The sequence below is a fragment of the Triticum aestivum genome, chromosome 7B (assembly GCF_018294505.1).
Source record: "Triticum aestivum cultivar Chinese Spring chromosome 7B, IWGSC CS RefSeq v2.1, whole genome shotgun sequence".
Lineage (NCBI taxonomy): Eukaryota > Viridiplantae > Streptophyta > Magnoliopsida > Poales > Poaceae > Triticum > Triticum aestivum.
The window spans coordinates 395,346,306-395,355,503 of NC_057813.1; positions in this window are offsets into that span (position 1 = coordinate 395,346,306).

Sequence of the window (9,198 nt, forward strand, 5' to 3'; positions counted from 1 at the left end):
GGATTTCGATACCAAAGATCCGAAGATGGAGGCTTACCGCAACGCCGTTCTCAAAATGTCTGCTCGGTTAGGGGCTCGAGTTTCATCATGTGGCTTGAGAAAGTAATCAAGCGGCGGATGTCCTTGCTCGCATCGGCGCCAAGTGCGACCCCGTCCCACCTAACATCTTTCTAGAAAGGCTCTTCAAGCCATCCGTGGTGTGGCAGGGGGAGAGCGGCAATAGCAGTCCGGATCCGACTATAACCCTAGATTCTGAACACACCGATATCATCGTGGGCTCAGCCACCGAAATAACACCGTCGGCCCATCTTATCATGGTAGTCATTGCCCCATGGACTGAACCCTTCTTAGCCTACCTTAATAGGCGAGAACTCCCTGAGGATCAGAATGAGGCGCGCCGCATTGTCCGGTGCTCGAAAGCCTACAAGGTTGATGAGGACATCAATACAATTGTCACACCCACAGCCCCTGCTGCTATACATACTGGACCAATTACTAGAGCTCGTGCACGCCAACTAAATTACCAGGTACTTTCGTTTCTTGGTAATGATTCTAATGTTCATGAGAATATGATGCTGCCTAAATTGGATACATCTGTTTTGCTTACAAATGAAGGGCCTAGCTTGGAGAAGGATGAACATTGGAGCAAGAGAAAGCATGGAGATGATGGCATGCGCAAGGGGAACAAGAACGGAGTTACGTGTGATGATTTCAGGTCTTTGAAGCCACCATAACGAGTGCATGAAGCCTTGGACGAAATATACAAGATGCCACTTCATAAATTTCGTCCAGAGGCTATTATAGGTGTTGCGTCACCTTTTTATTGGGCCAGGCCCATGTAATTTCGAAATACATTAGTATAGGATATTTTAGAGTCCGTATGTGTGGGGAAACAGGAGATAGGGTTGATTTCGGACCCCTCCACCAAGGGCCACGAAATTCCCCCTCTCTTCCTCCATATATGTAACACCCCGGATTCGTTGCGCCAAGTGTCTGCCAGTTATTCGCCGTCGTTGCCATGTCATTTGCTTGCGTGTTGCATTTTGCCATGTCATCATCTGCATTTCATCTGCATGTTTTTCAAAACTTGGATCCGTTCGGGTTCTCCCGGTTCTCTCCGTTGTCCGTTCGAAGTCCAGACCACACTCGCACGCGCCCGCGGCACCTCCGAAATATTATTTTATAAGTGGCATAAAAATGTTCTCGGAATGGGTTGCAACTTGTCGTGCGGTCTTATTATAGTGTAGACAGAGCGCCTGCCAAGTTTCATCGCATTCGGAGTTCGTTTGACTGCCCAACCGTTAAATATATAACCGCGATATAGTCGGTATATTCGTCGGACGTTTCGGTCTCCGAAACTGCTGGCAGGTCTCTCTCTCTCTCTCTCTTCCCTGCTTCAGCCCCTGGCCTTTCTAGCACAGCCCACCTAGCCCAGTCTACCTCTCCTCGCGTCCGGAAGCGCCCGATCGCGATCGGAGGGTCCGAAAACCCTCCTAAAACCAAACCCTAGCCATCCCTGCCTATATATGGACACCCCCTTCCAAATTTGGCAGCCTAACCCTTCCCTACCTCCCAGCCGCAGCCACCCCTTCCTCCTCGGAGTCAGAGCCTTCCACCTCCAAATCCGTGCCGGCCACCTCGCCTCCACCACTTGGCACGTAGCCATTGGCTGCGCCGCCACCGTGCAGCCTCCCTCGCCCACTCCCCTTGCGCCACCTGTCCCCCCTGCCTCCCAGCGCCGCCGCGGCCTGCCAGGCCCGCGGGAGGCCCGCCGCAGACCGATCTGGGCCCAAGCGCCCCGCGCCTCCCGCTCCCGTTCTGGATCGAGGGGAGGATCCCTCGACCCCAAGCCCTCGTCGCCGCCACCAGCCTCCAACGCCGCCGGTGCCCTCCGCCACTCCCAGGCCAGAACCCGCGCCCCATATCCTCCTTCCCTCTCCTTCCTCTCGTCCTAATCTCCTCGTCTCTCTCTCTCTCTCTGTGCAGTCGCCGCCGCCGCCTTAGAGCTCACGCCGCCGGCATCGGCTTCGCCCGGACCGGCCAGGAACTGTCGGGAACGGAGCCCCCACGCCCGGATCTGCCCTCCGCCGCTGCGGATCCGCCTCTTCCGTGCCTCCTCGTCGCCTTCGTGCCATCGCCAGAGTCCGGGAGCCCCGCCACCGTCCGCAGCCATTGCCACGCTCGGGACCGAGCACGAGCGCTCGTGCCCCTGCGCGTGGGCCCCACAAGCCCAGGCCCAGCCGCGGCCAGCGACCGGCCCAGCCGGCCTACCCTCCCGTGGCCCAGCTCTGCTAGCCACCTCACCTCGTCACCGACCGGCCCAGTGGCCCATGGTGAGTGCCCGCTAAGACCCGCCCGTGCGCGATATAACTATATGATGCTCACCTGTTTTTTTCCTTGAAACGACTAAGTCCCAGATTTTGCACATAATCATGCCATGTTCGTCATGCCGTATCTCTGCATCCGTATCTCTGTTTCGTGCATGTAATATGTCAAATTGTTCGTCTCAACGAGTACTTCATTTCATTCCATTGCATGATTTTCATTTGAGCTCATCTTGATGCCTGAATCATCGTTGCAAGAGTGCTTCATAATGTTTTCTGCTGTCTGTTAACAGAACGAGCTCTTTTGACATTTTTGCCATGATTGATGTGTGCATCCTATGAGGTTGATGTCTACATGTGTTTTGAAGTATGCCATGCCATCTTTACAGGGGTGCTTACCATGTATTTTTGTGATGTCTGTGGTGACTAGCACAAGCATGCAAACTAGGCATCATGATGTTGCTGATTTTAGTCCCTCTTCTGCAGTTATTTTGATGCCATGTAAACTTGATGCTACAGAGAGATCCATGCATATTTTGAGATACTTCAGTAAGGATGTTTTGAACATATGGTTATTGTCTGTCCATTCATGCCCCTGTTTGCAATTATGGAGTAGTGTAGCATGTCATTTTCGTGCTCTACTTTTGCTTCAAAATGTTTCCTGGCAGATTGTTTACTTGTTATTCAATTTGGCCAAGGTTGTTATAGTTGATCCTTGCATGCTATGAACTTGTTCTTGCCTTGGTTTGTTTCACGTGTCTGTTGAACCGTTGCTCCGTTTTGAGTGTGCTCTATATGAAACTTGCTTGATTTTGCATATAGTTTCCTATTATCATGTTGCATCCTTGTTTTGAGGTGTTTGCTTGATGTTTGGGTGCATTTTGAATCAATGCCATGTTTAACTTGTTTTGCTCATATCTTCTAGGCCGTAGCTCCGAACTAAATGAACTTTATATGTAACTTGACTAGAATCTCATGTAGATCATCTTGGTGCATCTTAACTTGCTGTTTAACAACTTGAACATAAGGTTTATTCAGATCTGGACCAATTTCGAAATATGCATATGAGGACTTACCGGAATTGTTATATGTTGTTCCCGGCCTCATTTAAACTTGCCTTGATGTGTTGCTCTTGTTTGCATCATCTCTTTCCATGAGTAGCTTCATCTAGATTTGTCATGCATCATGCTTGTTGTGCATCATGTCATGTTCTTGTGTGGTGTGTTTACCATGTTATGTGCTTCTTTCGATAGTTCCTGTTTCGTTGCGATCGTGAGGATTCGTTCGTCTACGCTTGGTTCGGCTTCAGCCGTTCGCCTTCTTCATGGACTCGTTCTTCTTCCTTGCGGGATTTCAGGCAAGATGACCGCTACCCTGGATCTCACTACTATCATTGCTATGCTAGTTACTTCGTTCTATCGCTTTGCTGCGCTACCTATCACCTGTTTATCAAGCCTCCCATATTGCCATGAACCTCTAACCTTTGACACCTTTCCTATGCAAACCATTGTTTGGCTATGTTACCGCTTTTGCTCAGCCCCTCTTATAGCGTTGCTAGTTGCAGGTGAAGTTGAAGATTGCTCCATGGTGGTCAGGATTTTGGTTGGGATATCACAATATCTCTTATATTATTATTAATGCATCTATATACTTGGTAAAGGGTGGAAGACTCGGCCTTTTGCCTAGTGTTTTGTTCCACTCTTGCCGCCCTAGTTTCCGTCATACCGGTGTTATGTTCCCGGATTTTGCGTTCCTTACGCGGTCGGGTGATTTATGGGACCCCCTTGACAGTTCGCTTTGAATAAAACTCCTCCAGCAAGGCCCAACATTGGTTTTACCATTTGCCTCACCACCACCTATATTTCCCTTGGGAGTAATTAACCCAAGGGTCATCTTTATTACAGCCCCCTCGGGCCAATGCTTGTCTAAGTGTTGGTCCAAACTAGAGCACCGTGCGGGACCATTCCTTGTCAACTTGGATTCGTCGGTTCCTGTACGCTTCGCTTATCCGGTGTTGCCCTGAGAACGAGATATGTGCAGCTCCTATCGGGATTGTCGGCGCATCGGGCGGTCTTGCTGGTCTTGTTTTACCATTGCCGAAATGTCTTGTAAACCGGGATTCCGAGTCTGATCGGGTCTTCCTGGGAGAAGGTATATCCTTCGTTGATCGCGAGAGCTTGTCATGGGCTAAGTTGGGACACCCCTACAGGGTATAATCTTTCGAAAGCCGTGCCTGCAGTTATAGGCAGATGGGAATTTGTTAATGTCCGGTTGTAGATAACTTGACACCAGATCCAAATTAAAATGCATCAACCATGTGTGTAGCCGTGATGGTCTCTTTTCGGCGGAGTCCGAGAAGTGAACACGGTTTCTGGGTTATGATTGACGTAAGTAGGAGTTCAGGATCACTTCTTGATCATTGCTAGCTTTACGACCGTTCCACTTGCTCTCTTCTCGCTCTTATTTGCGTATGTTAGCCACCATATCATGCTTAGTCACTGCTGCAACCTCACTACTTTACCCCTTCCTTTCCCATTAAGCTTTGCTAGTCTTGATACCCATGGTAATGGGATTGCTGAGTCCTCGTGGCTCACAGATTACTACAACAACAGTTGCAGGTACAGGTTTCGCGATGTTCATGACGCGAGAGCGATGTTTGATTGTATTGGAGTTCTTCTTCTGCTTCTTCTTCGATCAGGGGATAGGTTCTAGGTCGGCAGCCTGGGCCAGCAGGGTGGATGCCGTTTGAGTTTCTGTTTGTGTTTCATCCGTAGTCGGATGATGCTCTTATGTATTGTGATGTTGTATTCGTGTGGCATTGTATGCCTCTTGTAAGTATCCCCATCTATTATGTAATGTTGATGTAATGATATCCACCTTGCAAAAGCGTTTCAATATGCGGGTCTATCCTTGGTGGGACCTTCGAGTTCCTTTTGGATAGGGTCGCATATTGGGCGTGACAAGTTGGTATCAGAGCCTCGATCGACCATAGGAGCCCCCTTGATTGTTGGCCGTTGTTGAGTCTAGAAAAAAATTATTTTGAGTCTTAGGATTATATATATCGGAGAGTAGGATTCTTTTTACTCCCCAGTCTCTTTGTCGCTCTGGTGAGGTCTCCTGACGTAGATGTTTTGTCTTTCCTGTCCTCAAATTTCACTAAATATTTTTTTAGGATCACGCGGGTATTTTGGAATCGCTCCGATGGTTTTGTGACGAGAACATTGTTCTTGGTGCCTCCTGTCTATTATATGGCATTGACCCGGGGAGTTGAGCTCCGAGGTGTTGTTGTCACAATTTTATCGTTGCAGTTCTGGAATACCTGAGTTTTGCCGACATCGAAAATCTCTTTTATGCAGTTGTTGGTGAGATAACCTCGACGCCACCCAGTACTGGGGAGTTCGGGAGTATTGCCATAGCTCGTATAACGGATGCTTTTCGAAGGTTGAGGTACACGATTTCCGGAGTTTTCTTGGTTATGTGTTGATGGATGGATACAACTGGATGTAGGAATTGTTAGTTTGGGTGAGATATATTGCTTCCCCTGTATCACCAACACCAGATTGCATAACCAGAAAGTTTCGGGAGTTTTATAGGTGGGAATTCAAGTAGCTCTAGTCTTATCTTTAAAACAGACACATGATATGATATGGGATCTATCATATGTTTGTTTCCGGCTTATTTCTGCAAGCCAATCCTTTGTTTTGTTTTATTTGTGGTATTCAAGTTGCTTCGAAGTCAAGTGTTGATCCATACCTTCCCTAAATGGTGTTCTCATATTTCTATGGGAGTGCTAATCCTTCTTGATCATTGAGGTTGTCGTGTCAATTCTTTCCAACTGGTGTGCTTCTCTTCAAGTGGAGCCGATCATTTTCAACATCCGCAAGATCAATTCTAAGTTTTCTCAACGGTGTTTGTTCCATTTTACCCAAGTTGCCTTTGTTTTCCCTGCCCTCCCACCCTTTTCTTCAAGGACTCAGATTTCTTAATCAAGTATCCTTTTATTGATGGGAAGTCTCTCCATTCTTTTCCGTAAATGCTCTTATCCAGTGATTCTCAGGAAGACACTAAAGGAAGCTTCAAGTTTATCATTCTTCGTTCTCTTTTTCTTCTCTAGAGGTTTCAATTCAAGTCTTGTCGATCATATTCTTTCCTCGTTTCAAATATTTTTCTCATGCCGGTGTATCTCTTGATCATTCACCTCTCGGTTACCATTTGTTCCGGTGTGCTGAAGATACCTCAAAAGTTTCGTGTTATCATTCCTAATCTGTTCAAGATATCTCGAGGTTTTTATCTCTTTTGAATCATTTAATTCAACCGGTGCAATCTCTCTTTAAAAATCAGTTCAACGGTGTTTTCTTTTGAGTGGGCCCTAACCCACAGGTCTTTTCCCAGGATCTTACCTGACTCTTCTAATTATTCCGGAGCCATTTCTAATTCTTTTCGAGTTTGACGTAAGAATGAATTTCATCAGTCAGATGCCATCTCCAAGTTCGCTTTCAAATTCTTTTCATCTTTGATTCAACCCTTCCTATTTTTCATTCTCTCGGAATATCTTAGTAATTTTGGTGGTGTTTCCCGTCGTCATTTGAAGATCGAAGAAGAGTTTTCCTCTAAATCTTGTCCGTCCTCCCAAAGATTCATGGTTCTAGCTTCATATCATCCTCTCGAATTATTCTGTTTGTCAGATATTCTTTTCTTACCCATCCGGAGTATGTCAGGAGTTGATTTCTGTTTCTTTTCACCGGAGGCCATCATTTGAGCTACCGTTATCCAATTATCTCGGTGCTTCATTCAAGTATTCTTTATCAGCTCTTTATCTCTTCGTTCTTTTGCATCTAAATCCCCTCGAGCATATTTGTTCTTCTAATTCTTCCCGGTGATTCAGTCTCTTTCATCAGTCATTTTCGAATTCTTACGGTGGTTTGTTCAAGATTCTTTTTCCTTGATTATCATTTTAATTCATTCATTCTTTCCAATCCTACTGGTGGTTCATGAAGACCTTCTGTCACTTCTCAATCCTTTTCAAGAAGAATAAGTAGTATGAAAAATCCATTGCTTGTCATCAATTTAATTTGATGAAGGATAAGCATACAATAAATCTTATTCTTATTTCATCCAAGCAATCAATCCATTTCTTCGGAGTTTGTTCTTGATGAATAAATTCTAGTTCAAGTGTTTTCATCTTTTCTTTTCCCGGAGTTCAATTTCCTCGGCCATTTCTTCGAAACCCCCATCTAAATCATCGCAAGGCTCATTTTGTTCTTTCTTCCTTAATTTTATCTCATCAGCCTTTTGCTACCGGAGTTCTTCATGGTGGTTCTCCATGATTTAATTCATTCGTCAAGAGTTCATCAAGATTTTGTTGGTGGAGTTCAAATATCTGTTCTTCTCGCGTCTCGAAGTGCAATTAATTCTTCATTTTCTTCTAAAGTGGAGTTTTGCATTCCTTCATTCTTCTCAGCTATTCAATCATTTCCGTTTGCAGCTGGTTATCACCTCATAATGCTGAGATGTTATCCATAAGTCCACGACAAGCTTATTCTTTCGTTGTTGATAAAAACCCCATCTTGTTATCCTCGATGGCAACAATACAATACGTGCCTTGCAACCCTTTCTGTCACTGGGTAAGGACACCGCAAGATTGAACCCAAAGCTAAGCACTTCTCCCATTGCAAGAACTACCAATCTAGTTGGCCAAACCAAAAAGGATAATTCGAAGAGACATGCAAAGATAACTCAATCATACATAAAAGAATTCAGAGAAGAATCAAATATTTTCCATAGATAATACTGGATCATAAACCCACAATTCATCGATCTCAACAAACACACCGCAAAAAGAAGATTACATCGAATAGATCTCCATGAGAGAGGTGGAGAACATTGTATTGAGATCCAAAAAGAGAGAAGAAGCCATCTAGCTACTAGCTATGGACCCGAAGGTCTGAAGTAAACTACTCACACTTCATCGGAGGGGCTATGGTGTTGATGTAGAAGCCCTCCATGGTGGATGCCCCCTTCGGCGGAGTTCCGGAACAGGCCCCAAGATGGGATCTCGTGGATACAGAAGGTTGCGGCGGTGGAATTAGGTTTTTGGCTCCTGCTCTGATCGTTTGGGGATACGTAGGTATATATAGGAGGAAGGAGTATGCCGGTGGAGCAACAGGGGGCCCACGAGGTAGGGGGGCGCGCCCAGGGGGGGGGGGGCGCCCTCCACCCTCGTGACCGCCTCTGGCACTTCTTGGAGTAGGGTCCAAGTCTCCTAGATCACGTTCGGTGAGAAAATCACGTTCCCGAAGGTTTCATTCCGTTTGGACTCCGTTTGATATTCTGTTTCTTCGAAACACCGAAATAGGCAAAAAACAGCAATTCTGGGCTGGGCCTCCGGTTAATAGGTTAGTCCCAAAAATAATATAAAAGTGGAAAATAAAGACCAATATAGTCCAAAACAGTAGATAAAGTAGCATGGAGCAATAAAAAATTATAGATACGTTGGAGACATATCAGGCATCCCCAAGCTTAATTCCCGCTCGTCCTTGAGTAGGTAAATGATAAAAAAGAATTTTTGATGCGGAGTGATACTTTGGCATAATTTTAATGTAAATCTTCTTAATTGTGATATGAATATTCAGATCCGAAAGATTCAAGACAAAAGTTCATATTGACACAAAAATAATAATACTTCAAGCACACTAATCAAAGTAATCATGTCTTCTCAAAATAGCATGGCAAAAGAAAGTTCATCCCTACAAAATCATATAGTTAGGCTATGCTTCATTTTCGTCACACAAAGATGTTCCCAACTTCTATACCCCGATGACAAGCCAAGCAATTGTTTCATACTTAAATAATCTCAAAATTTTTCAACCTTCAT